The sequence below is a fragment of the Apodemus sylvaticus genome, chromosome 17 (genome assembly GCF_947179515.1).
Source record: "Apodemus sylvaticus chromosome 17, mApoSyl1.1, whole genome shotgun sequence".
Taxonomy (NCBI): Eukaryota; Metazoa; Chordata; class Mammalia; order Rodentia; family Muridae; genus Apodemus; species Apodemus sylvaticus.
In genome coordinates, this window is record NC_067488.1 from 9,241,796 (window position 1) to 9,256,831 (window position 15,036).

Here is a 15,036-nt window from a genome sequence, read left to right on the forward strand (position 1 = left end):
ATGCTGTAGACATTTGAAAATGAGGAGCAGGGCCAAAGGAGAACAGACTTGAGGCTAAACTAGTTCAAATATATATCTGACTAACCTGCCTGATCTTAGAACTTGTCATAAGTTGGTAGTTGTAATTTTTATAACTCTGAGTTCAATTGCATAATTTGCAGCCAAAGTACAGCTCTGTTACAGGGATCTATGGCGGGGGTGGAGTGAAAAGAAAAGGTTAAAATTCAAAGAGCAACTTGTAGCTTTAGGAAAAAATATTTATGTTCTGAGGCAGAGAGAGAGAGAGAGAGAGAGAGAGAGAGAGAGAGAGAGAGAGAGAGAGAGAGAGAGAGAGAGAGAGAGAAATCTTGAGAAAATGAGGGGCCAGAGGAAAATCAGTAAGATTCCAAAAGTGATCAAATTTCTTTTTAATAATTTTTTTTAAAAAATACTTGCAGCAAGCCCCAGCGGGAGCCTTCAGGTGTCTGCTTCAGGATCTGAACAGCCTGGGCCACAGCACTCGGGCTCCAGGAAGTGCAAGAGGCCTGGTGTGCACCCAGAGGCAGACTGGGAGCACACAGCTTGCTCCAGCAGCACAGAGCTTAGGTTCCAGTCCTGAGGCCTCTGGCAGGAGCCTTCAGATCTCTGCTTTGGGATCCAGAACAGCCTGGGCTGCAACACCACATCTCCAGGTCCTGCAAGAGGCCAGAGGGGCACCCGGGAGGCCGGCTGGGAGGAGTCAGTGTTTGTCTGGTGAGTCCAGCAGGCTCCTGCAGGAGGCTTCAGGTGTCTGCTTTGGGATCTGAACAGCCTGGGCCACAGCACCCTGTCTCCAGGCAGTGCAGGAGGTCAACTGTGCACCAGAGGCCACCTGGGAAGAGGCAGCTTGCACTGGTGAGTCCAGCATTGACAAGACCAACTAACACCAGTGAGAACTAGATGGCAAAAGGCAAACGCAGGAACGTCACTACCAGAAATCAAGGCAATATGGCAGCATCTGAAGACAATTCTCCTTTAACAGCATGTCCTAGATACCCCATCACACCAGAAAAACAAGATTTGGATTAAAAATCACTGGTCAAGATGCTGGTAGAGGAACACATGAAGGACATACTTAAAGAAATTCAGGAGAAAATGGATCAAAAGTTAGAAGCCCTTACAAGGAAAACACAAAAATCATTGAAAGAAATTCAGAAGAATACAAAACCCAATAAGGAAGACACACAAAAATCACTTAAAGAAATACAGGAGAACTTTGGTCAACAAGCTGAGGTCATGAAAGAGGAAACACAAAAATCTCTTAAAGAATTACAGGAAAGCACAAACAAGCAAGTGAAGGAGCTAAGCAAAACCATCCAGGATCTAAAATCAGAAGTAGAAACAACTAAGAAAACTCAAAGGGAGACAACTTTGGAGATAGAAAACCTTGGGAAGAAATCAGGGGCCATAGATGCAAATATCAACAACAGAATACAAGAGATAGAAGAAAGAATCTCAGATGCTGAAGATACCATAGAAACCATGGACTCAACAGTTAAAAAAAATGCAAAATGCAAAAAGCTTGTAACCCAAAATATCCAGGAAATCCAGGACACAATGAGAAGACCAAACCTAAAGATTATAGGCATAGATGAGAGTGAAGATTTACAACTTAAAGGGCCAGCAAATATCTTCAACAAAATTATGGAAGAAAACTTCCCTAACCTAAAGAGAAAGATGCCCATGAATATACAAGAAGCCTACAGAACTCCAAAGAGACTGGACCAGAACAGAAATACCCCCTGTCACATAATAATCAAAACACCAAATGTACTAAGCAAAGAAAGAATATTAAAGGCAATAAGACAAAAAGGCCAAGTAACATATAAAGGAAGACCTATCAGAATCACACCAGACTTCTCACCAGAGACCATGAAAGCTGGAAGATCCTGGGCAGATCTCATGCAGACCCTAAGAGAACACAAATGTCAGCCAAGACTACTATACGCAGCAAAACTCTCATTCACTATAGATGAAAAAACCAACATATTCCATGACAAAACCAAATTTACACAATATCTTTCCACAAGCCCAGCTCTGCAAAGAATAGGAGGAAAACTCCAATACAAGGAGGGAAACTACACCCTGGAAAAAGCAAGATAGTTACCTTCCTTCATCAAACCCAAAAGAAGTTAACCAATCAAATTTAAAAAATAACATCAAAAATGACAGAAAGTAACAATCACTATTCCTTAATATCTCTTAACATCAATGGACTCAATGCCCCAATAAAAAGACATAGACTAACGGACTGGATACGTAAACAGAACCCTACATTTTGCTGCATACAGGAAACACAGCTCAGTGTCAAAAATGAACACCACCTTAGAGTAAAAGGCTGGAAGACAATTTTACAAGCAAATGGTCTCAGGAAACAAGCTGGAGTAGCCATTCTAATATCAGATAAAATTGACTTTCAACCCAAAGTCATCAAAAGAGACTCTGAGGGAAACTTCTAGCCGGTCAAAGTAAAAATACAACAAGAAGAACTCTCAATCCTGAACATCTATGCTCCAAATGCAAGAGCACCCTCATTCATAAAAGAAAATTTATTAAAGCTCAAAGCACACATTGCACCTAATACAATAATTGTGGGTGACTTCAATACTGCACTTTCCTCAATGGACCGATCAGGAAAACAGAAACTGAACAGGGACACAATGAAACTAATTGAAACTTTGGACCAATTAGATTTAACAGATATATATAGAACATTCTATCCTAAAGCAAAAGAATATACCTTTTTCTCAGCACCTCATGGTACCTTCTCCAAAATCAACCATATAATTGGTCACAAGACAGACCTCAACAAATATAAGAAAATCGAACTAATCCCATGCCTCCTATCAGATCACTATGGAGTAAAAGTGGTCTTCAGTAGCAACGAAAACAACAGAAAACCCACATACACGTGGAAACTGAACAATATTCTACTCAATGATATCTTGGTTAAGGAAGAAATAAAGAAAGAAATTAAAGACTTTTTAGAACTTAATGAAAATGAAGACACAACATACCCAAATCTATGGGATACAATGAAAGCAGTGCTAAGAGGAAAACTCATAGCCTTGAGTGCCTCCAAAAAGAAAATGGAGAGAGCATACACTAACAGCTTAATGACACACCTGAAAGCCCTGGAACAAAAAGAAGCTATTTCACCCAGGAGGAGTAGAAGGCAGGAAACCATCAAACTCAGGGCCGAAATCAATCAAGTAGAAACAAAGAGAACCATACAAAGAATCAACAAAGCCAGGAGCTGGTTCTTTGAGAAAATCAACAAGATAAATAAACCCTTAACCAGACTAACTAAAGAGCACAGAGACAGTATACAGATTAACAAACTTAGAAATGAAAAGAGAGGTATAACCACAGAAACTGAGGAAATTCAAAAAAATCATTAGATCCTACTACAAAAGCCTATACTAACAGAACTGGAGAATCTGGAGGAAATGGACAGTTTCCTAGACAGATATCTGACACCAAAACTAAATCAGGATCAAATAGATCAACTAAACAGTCCCAGAACACCTGAAGAAATAAAAAGGGTCATAGAAAGTCCCATACCTAAACATCGTTAAAGCAATATACAGCAAACCGGTAGCCAACATCAAACTAAATGGAGAGAAACTTGAAGCAATCCCACTAAAATCAGGGACTAGACAAGGCTGTCCTCTCTCTCCATATCTTTTCAATATAGTACTTGAAGTTCTAGCTAGAGCAATTAGACAACATAAGGAGGTCAAGGGGATACAAATTGGAAAGGAAGAAGTCAAATTATCACTATTTGCAGATGACATGATAGTCTACATAAGTGACCCAAAAACCTCCACCAGAGAACTCCTACAGTTGATCAACAACTTCAACAAAGTGGCTGGTTATAAAATCAACTCAAGCAAATCAGTTGCCTTCCTATACTCAAAGGATAAGCAGGCTGAGAAAGAAGTTAGGGAAATGACACCCTTCACAATAGCCACAAACAATATAAAGTATCTTGGAGTGACTCTAACCAAACAAGTGAAAGATCTATATGACAAGAACTTCAGGTCTCTGAAGAAGGAAATTGAAGAAGATCTCAGAAAATGAAAAAATCTGTCATGCTCGTGGATTGGCAGGATTAATATAGTTAAAATGGCCATCTTGCCAAATGCGATCTACAGATTCAATGCAATCCCCATCAAAATCCCAACTCAGTTCTTCACAGAGTTTGAAAAAGCAATTCTCAAATTCATCTGGAATAACAAAAAAACCCAGGATAGCTAAAACTATTCTCAACAACAAAAGAAATTCTGAGGGAATCAGTATCCCTGACTTCAAGCAATAGTACAGAGCAATAGTGTTAAAAACTGCATGGTATTGGCACAGTAACAGACAAGTGAACCAATGGAATAGAAATGAAGATCCAGAAACGAATCCATACACCTATGATCACTTGATCTTTGACAAAGGAGCTAAAAACATCCAGTGGACAAAAGATAGCCTTTTCAAATATTGGTGCTGGTTCAATTGGAGGTCAGCATGCAGAAGAATGCGAATTGATCCATTCTTATCTCCATGTACTAAACTTCACTCCAAGTGGATCAAGGACCTCCATGTAAAACCAGACACACTGAAACTAATAGAAAAGAAACTGGGGAAGACCCTTGAAGACATGGGCACAGGGGAAAAGTTCCTGAACAGATCACCAATAGCTTATGCTCTAATATCAAGAATCGACAAATGGGACCTTATAAAATTACAAAGTTTCTGTAAGCCAAAGGACACTGTTAAAAGGACAAAATGGCAACCATCAAATTGAGAAAGGTTATTCACCAACCCTATATCTGATAGAGGGCTAATATCCAATATATACAAAGAACTCAAGAAGTTAGACCCCAGGGAACCAAATAACCCTATTAAAAATGGGGTACAGATCTAAACAAAGAATTTTCACCTGAAGAAATTCAGATGGCTGGGAGGCACCTTAAGAAGTGCTCAACATCATTAGTTATTAGGGAAATGCAAATCAAAACAACCCTGAGATTTCACTTTACACCAGTCAGAATGGCTAAGGTCAAAAACTCAGGAGACAGCAGGTGTTGGCAAGGATGTGGAGAAACACTCCTCCACTGTTGGTGGGACTATAAGATGGTACAACCACTTTGGAAATCAGTCTGGCAGTTCCTCAGAAAACTGGACATGAGACTTCCAGAGGACCCTGCTATACCTCTCCTGGGCATATACCCAAAGGATTCCCTGGCATGCAATAAAGACACGTGCTCCATTATGTTCATAGTAGCCTTATTTATATTAGCCAGAAGCTGGAAAGAACCCAGATGCCCCTCAAAGGAGGAATGGATACAGAAAATGTGGTATATTTACACAATGGAATAATACTCAGCAATTAGAAACAATGAATTCACAAAATTTTTAGGCAAATGGTTTGATCTGGAAAATATCATCCTAAGTGAGGTAACCTAGTCACAAAAGAATACACATGGAATACAATCTCTGCTACGTGGATATTAATTAGCCCAGAGGCCCTGAATACCCAAGGCACAAATCGCATAACAAATGACTCCCATGAAGAAGTATGGAGAGGGTCCTGATTCTGGAAAGGATTGATCTAGCATTGGAGGGGAATATAAGGACAAAGAAAAAGGAGGGAGGTGCTTGTAAAATGGATGGAAAGAAGAAGGTTTATGGGACATATGGGGAGGGAGGGTTCAGGAAAGGGGAAATTATTTGGAATGTAAACAAAGAATATAGAAAATAAAAATATTAAAAAAATATTTAAAAAAATACTCACTTAACTTTTTAAAAGTCACGAAGCAAATACTTCCTGCAGTCTTACCTGAAAAACAATATGTGGAAGGGATGAGTAAATTTCTAATTTATAGTGAAAAATAAATGTGAAAAATGTGAAAACCAATCTCTATTTTGGTCTTAGCTCCAGAAATGTCAGCTGCTCCCCACACCTCCCAACCAGCTTTAATGTAGTCTGTAGCTGCTCACAGCCTCAGGCCAAGTCCCCCAAGTCCTTGTCTTTCATCCCGTCTTGGTTCTCACCTTCTCATCTCCTTCCTTGATTAGAGCAAGTATATGACCATTTTCAAGGCAAATTCCTCATCCAGACTTCTCCCAAACCTGTTTGTTATTGTCTAGAATATATGGGACCACATTCCAAGAGGAGAAATAGAAAGCTTGGGCTTCCAAGGGGGACCAGGTGTAGAAAGCTGTGAATGCTCACACTGCATATATCACTATTTTTTGTCTTCAAAACTTCACAGCTCCTAGCTGCAAGAAACTCAACAGGACAGGTGACCTGATTTCCACAGCCAGCGTGTAGGGAGGTGGGGGAGCAAAGAAAACCAAGTGGGCAGGGAATTAAACGTTTATTTACATTAATAATGCCAGAATGACGTTTCAAAAGTTATTAACATTCATAGATTTGCTAAAATATTTACAGATGTAATTGTCCTCAGGAATTTTCTCCAAAGCAACAGATTATTGGAACTGGATAAAGAGGACTTAAAGATACATTGCATTTTCTTTTCCCATTACCAGACGAATTTCTTAGGAAGAGAGAAGTGAAGAGAAAGGAAAGGAGAAGATAGGAGAGGAGAGGAGAGGAGAGGAGAGGAGAGGAGAGGAGAGGAGAGGAGAGATGAGGAGAGGGGAGGGGAAGGGAGGGGAAGGGAGAGGAGTGGAGGGAGGGGAGAGGAGGGGAGGGAGTGGAGGGTAAGGGAGGGAGGGGAGGGGAGGGGAAGGAGGGAAGGGGAAGGGAGGAGAGGAGAGGAGAGGAAAGGAAAGGAGGGGAGGGGAGGAGAGGAGAGGAGAGGAAAGGAGAGGAGAGGAGGAGAGGAGAGGAAAGGAGAGGAGAGGAGGAGAGGAGAGGACAGAAGGAGAGGAGAGGAGAGGAGAGGAGAGGAGAGGGGAGGGGAGGGGAGGGGAGGGGAGGGGAGGGGAGGAGAGGGGAGGGGAGGGGAAGGGAGCAGAGGAGGAGAGGAGAGGAGAGAAGAGAAGGGGAGGGGAGAAGGGGAGGAGAGGAGAGGAGGGAAGGGGAGGGGAGGAGGGAAGAGGAGAGGAGAGGGGAGGGGAAGGGAAAGGAGGTGAGGGAGGGGAGGGGAGGAAAGGAGAGGAGGAGAGGAGAGGAAGGGAGAGGAGGAGAGGAGGAGAGGAGAGGGGAGGGGAAGGGAGGGGAGGAAGGAAGGGGAAGGGAGGGGAGGAAGGAAGGGGAGGAGAGGGGAGGAGGGGAGGGGAGGGGAGGGGAGGGGAGGGGAGGGGAGGGGAGAGGAGAGGAGAGGAGAGGAGAGGAGAGGAGAGGAGAGGAGAGGAGAGAAGAGAAGAGAAGAGAAGAGAAGAGAAGAGAAGAGAAGAGAAGAGAAGAGAAGAGAAGAGAAGAGAAGAGGAGTGTAAAGGGCAAGATGTCCTTGTGTTCACACAGAAAGACACTAGGGAAAACAGAAATGTTCAATTCTTGGGGTTTTCTCTCCAACAGAAGAGGTGTGGCCTTGTTGGAATAGGTTTGTCACCATGGGTATGTGTTCTATCTGCCTGGAAGTGAGTATTCTGCTAGCAGCCTTCAAATGAAGATATATAATGCTCAGCTCCACCTACACCATGTCTGCCTAAACGCTGCCATGCTCGCACCTTGATGATAAAGGACCGAACCTCTGAACCTGTAAGCCAGCCCCAATTAAATGTTGTCCTTCTAAGAGTTGCCTTGGTCATGGTGTCTGCTCACAGCAGTAAAACCCTAACTAAGCCATGTGTAACCTGCTTTCTTTCCAGAAGGCTGGGGTTGAATGAAGTCAGTAGCCCAATGATTGGTGCTACCTGCAGGACCAGGTCACACCTGACTCCCTCAGACTTTCATGGTTGTCTCAGCTATTCTCTCAGGATCCTTATCTTAAACATTGTTTCTCTATCTGTAGAATCCATCCTTATGGAAGAGCTCATATGTATTTTAAAGAGTTTCAATATAATTATGTCTTAAGCTTTGTTGGACACATAGGATTGACTTGATCTTCACCTGGAAATGTTTTTTCAAAATTGTGTATGGCCTTAAACATACCTAAAATAAATTTGTAGGTATCAGGGACTAGAAGTTTGAATAAACATCAGCTACTGCATCATGTTGAATTAGATTTCTTTTATTATTATTATTATTATTATTATTATTATTATTTCTATATTATTTGTTTACATCCCAAATGATTTTCCCTTTCCCAGTTCCCCCCTCCCCCATCAGCCCTCTTCCCTCCGGCAGTTCCCCAATCAACCCCCTCCCACTTCTCTGTCCTGGCAAACCCCTACAATGCTGGATCAAGCCTTTCCAGGACCCGGGGCCTCTCCTTCTTCTTGGGAGTGATTTGATATGTGTTTTGTGTATTCTGCACTTCTGGGCTAATATCCACTTATCAGTGCCTGCATTTCATGTGTGTTCTTTTGTGACTGAGTTACCTCACTTAGAATGATATTTTCCAGTTCCAACCATTTGCCTAAGAATTTCATGAATTTATTGTTTTTAATTGCTGAATAGTATTCCATTGTGTAAATATATTACATTTTCTGTATCCATTCCTCCATTGAGGGACATCTTGGTTCTTTCCAGCTTCTGGCTATTATAAATAAGGCTGCTATAAACACAGTAGAGCATGTGTCCTTATTGCATGCCGAGGAATCCTCTGGGTATATGCCCAGGAGAGGTATAGCAGGGTCCTCCGGAAGTGTCATGCCCAGTTTTCTGAGAAACTGCCAGACAGATTTCCAGCGTGGTTGTACCATCCTGCAATCCCACCAGCACTGGAGGAGTGTTCCTCTTTCCCCACATCCTCGCCAACACCTGCTGTTTCCTGAATTTTTAAACTTAGTCATTCTGACTGGAGTGAGGTGAAATCTCAGGGTTGTTTTGATTTGCATTTCCCTAATGACTAATGATGTTGAACATTTCTTAAGGTGCTTCTCAGCCATCCTAAGTACTTCAGGTGAAAATTCTTTGTTTAGCTCTGTACCCCATTTTTAATAGGGTTATTTGGTTTTTTGGGGTCTAACTTCTTGAGTTCTTTGTATATATTGGCTATTAGCCCTCTGTCAGATGTAGGGTTGGTGAAAATCTTTTCCCAATTTGTTGGTTACTTTTGTCCTTTTGACAGGGTCCTTTGCCTTACAGAAATTTGTAATTTTATGAGGTCCTATTTGTCAATTCTTGATCTTAGAGCATAAGCTATTGGTGCTCTGTTCAGGAACTTTTCCCCTGTGCCTATGTCCTCAAGGATCTTCCCCAGTTTCTTTTCTATTAGTTTCAGTGTGTCTGGTTTTAGGTGGATGTTCTTGATCCACTTGGAGTTGAGGAGATAAGAATGGATCAATTCACATTCTTCTGCATGCTGACCTCCAATTGAAACAGCACCATTTGTTGAAAAGGCTATCTTTTTTCCACTGGATGCTTTCAGCTCCTTTGTCGAAGATCAAGTAACCATAGGTGTGTGGGTTCATTTCTGGGTCTTCAATCCTATTCCATGGATCTACCTGCCTGTCACTGTACTAATACCATGCAGTTTAACATGATTACTCTGTAGTATTGCTTGAGGTCCGGGATACTGATTCCCCCAGAAGTTCTTTTACTGTTGAGAATAGTTTTACCTATCCTAGGTTTTTTGTTATTCCAGATGAATTTGAATATTGCTCTTTCTAACTCTATGAAGAACTGAGTTGAGATTTTGATGGGGATTGCATTGAAATCTGTAGATTGCTTTGGGCAAGATGGCAATTTCAACTATATTAGTTCTGCCAATCCATGAGCATGGAAGGTTTTTCCATTTTCTGATGTCTTCTTCAATTTCCTTCTTCAGAGACCTGAAGTTCTTGTCATACAGATCTTTCACTTGTTTGGTTAGAGTTACATCAAGATGCTTTATATTCTTTGTGACTATTCTGAAGGGTGTCATTTCCCTAATTTCTTTCTCAGCATGCATATCCTTTGAATATACGAAGGGTACTGATTTGCTTGAGTTGATTTTATAACCAGCCACTTTGCCGAAGTTGTTTATCAGCTGTAGGAGTTCTCTGGTGGAGTTTTTTGGGTCACTTAAGTATACTATCATATCATCTGCAAATAGTAATAGTTTGACTTCTTCCTTTCCAGTTTGTATCCATTTGATCTCCTTATGTTGTCTAATTGCTGTAGCTACAACTTCAAGTACTATATTGAAAAGATATGGAGAGAGTGGCAAGCTTTGTCTAGTCCCTGATTTTAGTGGAATTGCTTCAAGTTTCTCTCCATTTAGCTTGATGTTGGCTACCGGTTTGCTGTATATTGCTTTTACTATGTTTAGGTATGAGCCTTGAATTTCTGTTCTTTCCAAGACTTTTAGCATGAAAGGATGCTGAATTTTGTCAAATGCTTTTCCAGCATCTAATGAAATGACCATGTGTTTTTTTTTTTCTTTGAGTTTGTTTATGTAGTGGATTGCATTGATGGATTTCCATATATTGAACCATCCCTGCATCCCTGCATCCCTGCATCCCTGCCATGTAGCCTACTTGATCCTGGTGAATGATTGTTTTGATGTGTTCTTGGATTTGCTGGCAAGAATTGTATTGAGTATTTTTGCATCGATGTTGATAAGGGAAATTGGCCTGAAGTTCCCTTTCTTTGCTGGATCTTTGTCTTGTTTTGGTATCAGCATAATTGTGGCTTCATAAAATGAGTTGGGTAGTGTTCCTTCTGTTTCTATTTTGTGGAATAGTTTGAAGAGTATTGGTGTTAGGTCTTCTTGTAGGTCTGATAGAACTCTACACTAAAACCATCTGGTCCTGTGCTTTTTTTGCTTGGAAGACTTTCTATGACCTTTTCTGTTTCTTTAGGGGTTGTGGGACTATTTAGATTATCTATTTGATCCTTATTTAATTTTAGTAATTGATATCTGTCTAGGAAATTGTCCATTTCCTCCAGATTCTCCAGTTGTGTTGAGTATAGGCTTTTATAGTAGGATCTGATGATTTTTTGAAATTCCTCAGTTTGTGTTGTTATATCTCCCTTTTCATTTCTAATTTTGTTAATTTGGATTCTGTCTCTGTGCCCTTTGGTTAGTCTAGCTAAGGGTTTATCTGTCTTGTTGATTTTCTCAAAAAACAAAACAAACAAACAAACAAACAAAAAACCAGCTCCTGGCTTTGTTGATTCTTTGTACGGTCCTCTTTGTTTCCACTTGATTGATTTCAGTCCTGAGTTTGATGATTTCCTGTTTTCTTCTCCTCCTGGGTGAATTAGCTTCTATTTGTTCCAGGGCTTTCAGGTGTGCCATTAAGTTGCTAGTATATGCTCTCTCCAATTTCTTTTTGGAGGCACTCAAGGCTATGCCTCCAAAAAGCACTGCTTTCATTGTGTCCCATAGATTTGGGTATGTTGTGCCTTCATTTTCATTAAATTTTAAAAAGTATTTGATTTCTTTCTTTATTTCTTTTTTGGCCAAGGTATCATTGAGTAGAGTATAGTTCAGCCTCCATGTGTATGTGGGCTTTCTGTTGTTTTTGTTGCTATTGATGATTGCTCTTACTCCATAGTGATCTGATAGGAGTAATGGGATTAGTTCTATCTTCTTATATTTGTTGAGGTCTGTCTTGTGACCAATTGCATGGTTGATTTTGGAGAAGGAACCATGAGGTGCTGAGAAAAAGGTATATTCTTTTGCTTTAGGATGAAATGTTATATATATGTATATGTATGTATGTATGTATGTATGTATGTATGTATGTATGTATGTATATATATATATATACACACACATACTTATTTGTTAAATCCAATTGGTCCAAAGTTTCAGTTAGTTTCACTGTGTCCCTGTTTAGTTTCTGTTTTCCTGATTGGTCTACTGAGGAAAGTGGGGTGTTGAAGTCACCCACAATTATTGTGTTAGGTGCAATGTGTGCTTTGAGCTTTTGTAAAGTTTCTTTTATGAATGTGGGTGCCCTTGCATTTGGAGCATAGATGTTCAGAATTGAGAATTCTTGGTAGATTTTTCCTTTGACCAGTAAGAAGTGCCCTTTTGTGTCTCTTTTAATGACTTTAATTTGAAAGTCAGTTTTATCTGATATTAGAATGGCTACTCCGGCTTGTTTCCTGAGACCATTTGCTTCTAAGACTGTTTTTTAGCCTTTAACTCTGAGGTAGTGTATGTCTTTGACACTGAGGTGTGTTTCCTGTAAGCATCAAAATGTAGGGTCCTATTTATGTATCCAGTCTGTTAGTCTATGTCTTTTTTTGGGGAATTGAGTCTATTGATGTTAAGAGATATTAAGGAGTAGTGATTTTTACTTCCTGTTATTTTTGATGTTATTTTTATATTTGAATGGTTATCTTTATTGGGGTTTGATGAAAGAAGGTTACTATCTTGCTTTTTCCAGGGTGTAGTTTCCCTCCATGTATTGGTGTTTTCCACCTATTATCCTTTGTAGGGCTGGGTTTGTGGAAAGATGTTGTGTAAATTTGTTTTTTTCTTGGAATATTTTGGTTTCTCCATCTTTGGTGATTGAGTGTTTTGCTGGGTATAGTAGTCTCGGCTGGCATTTGTGTTCTCTTAGAGTCTGCATGAGCTCTGCCCAGGATCTTCTAGCTTTCATGGTCTCTGGTGAGAAGTCTGGTGTGATTCTGATAGGTCTTCTTTTATATGTTACTTGGCTTTTTTCTCTTACTGCTCTTAATATTCTTTCTTTGTTTAGTACAATTGGGGTTTTGATTATTATGTGATGGGAGGTATTTCTGTTCTGGTCCAGTCTGTTTGGAGTTCTGTAGGCTTCTTGTATATTCATGGGCAACTCTATCTTTAGTTTAGGGAAATTTTCTTCCAGAATTTTGTTGAAGATATTTGCTGGGGGAAACTTCACCCTGAAAAAAGCAAGATAGTAACCTTTCATCAAACCCAAAAGAAGTTAAGCAATCAAATTTAAAAAATAGCGTCAAAAATGATAGGAAGTAACAATCACTATTCTTTAATATCTCTTAACATCAATGGACTCAATGCCCCAATAAAAAGACACAGACTAACTGACTGGATACGTAAACAGGACCCTACATTTTGCTGCTTACAGGAAACACACCTCAGGGTCAAAGACAAACACTACCTTAGAGTAAAAGGCTGGAAGACAATTTTACAAGCAAATGGTCTCAGGAAACAAGCTGGAGTAGCCATTCTAATATCAGATAAAATTGACTTTCAACCCAAAGTCATCAAAAGAGACTCTGAGGGACACTTCTTGCTGGTCAAAGGAAAAATACAACAAGAAGAACTCTCAATCCTGAACATCTATGCTCCAAATGCAAGGGCACCCTCTTTCATAAAAGAAACTTTATTAAAACTCAAAGCACACATTGCACCTAACACACTAATTGTGGGTGACTTCAACACTGCACTTTCCTCAATGGACCGATCAGGAAAACAGAAACTAAACAAGGACACAATGAAACTAATTGAAGCTTTGGACCAATTAGATTTAACTGATATATATAGAACATTCTATCCTAAAACAAAAGAATATACCTTTTTTTCAGCACCTCATGGTACCTTCTCCAAAATCGACCATATAATTGGTCACAAGACAGACCTCAACAAATATAAGAAGATAGAACTAATCCCATGCCTCCTATCTGATCACTATGGAATAAAAGTGGTCTTCAATAGCAACAGAAACAACAGAAAACCCACATACACGTGGAAATTGAACAATACTCTACTCAATGACACCTTGGTCAAGGAAGAAATAAAGAAAGAAATTAAAGACTTTTTAGAACACAATGAAAATGAAATTTGTAAATCTTCAATATCATCTATACCTATAATCCTTAGGTTTGGTCTTCTTATTGTGTCCTGGATTTCCTGGATGTTTTGGGATTACAAGATTTTTTCTTTTTGCATTTTCTTTGACTCTTGAGTTTCTATGGTATCTTCGTCATCTGAGATTCTTTCTTTTATCTCTTGCATTCTGTTGTTGATATTTGCATCTATGGCCCCTGATTTCTTCCCAAGGTTTTCTATCTCCAAAGTTGTTTCCTATTGTGATTTCTTAGATTTTTTCTCCTTCTGTTTTTAGATCCTGGATGGTTTTGCTCAGTTCCTTCACTTGCTTGTTTGTGTTTTCCTGTAATTCTTCAAGAAATGTTTGTGTTTCCTCTTTCATGACTTCTGCCTGTTGACCCAAGTTCTCTTGTATTTCTTTAAGTGATTTTTGTATTTCCTCTTTATTGGCTTCTATCTTTTGACCCATGTTCTCCTGAATTTCTTTAAATGATTTTTGTGTTTCCCTTGTAAGGGCTTCTTCCTTTTAATCCATTTTCTCCTGTATTTCTTTAAGAGATTTATTTATGTCCTTCTTGTCTTCCTTTAATGGCATCATGACCAGTAATTTTTAATCTAAATCTAAATCTTGTTTTTCTGGTATGTTAGTGTTTCCAGGACTTGTTGTTGGAGAATTGGGTTCAGATGCTGCCATATTGCCTTGATTTCTTTTAGTAATGTTCCTACATTTGCCTTTTGCCATTTGGTTATCTCTGGCATTAGTTGGTCTTGTTGTCACTGGCTGGTGCTTGAACCTGCTGTGAGCTATTGTAAGGCTATTTTTTGCACCGCTGGATGTTCCTCTGGTACAGATTGCTGATGTGCTGCCCTCCTCTTGGGTGCTATTGGAGTTCTGGTGTATCTTGCCCCAAGCAATGTTATACTTGGGTTCTCTCTGAGAACCTGGTGCTGCCTGCCTGCTCTGTCAGGGAGCAAAAATGGAGGATGCTGGGGGGGAACTTTTCCAAGTGCTGATAACTCTGCAGGGCAAATGTCCCCTGAGAGGACTAGCACACTGATGGCCCACAGAGCTGCCCAGGCCCTGGGTGCAGGTAGATGCCTGACAGGCTGAAAATTGATTTCTTTCTGGCAGAGATTCCGGCAAACTGGAAGGGAAGGAAAGGGGAGGGGAGGGGAAAAGAAGGAAGGGGAAGGGAGGAAAGGGGAGGGGAGGGGATGGGATGGCATAAGAGGAGGGAAGGAG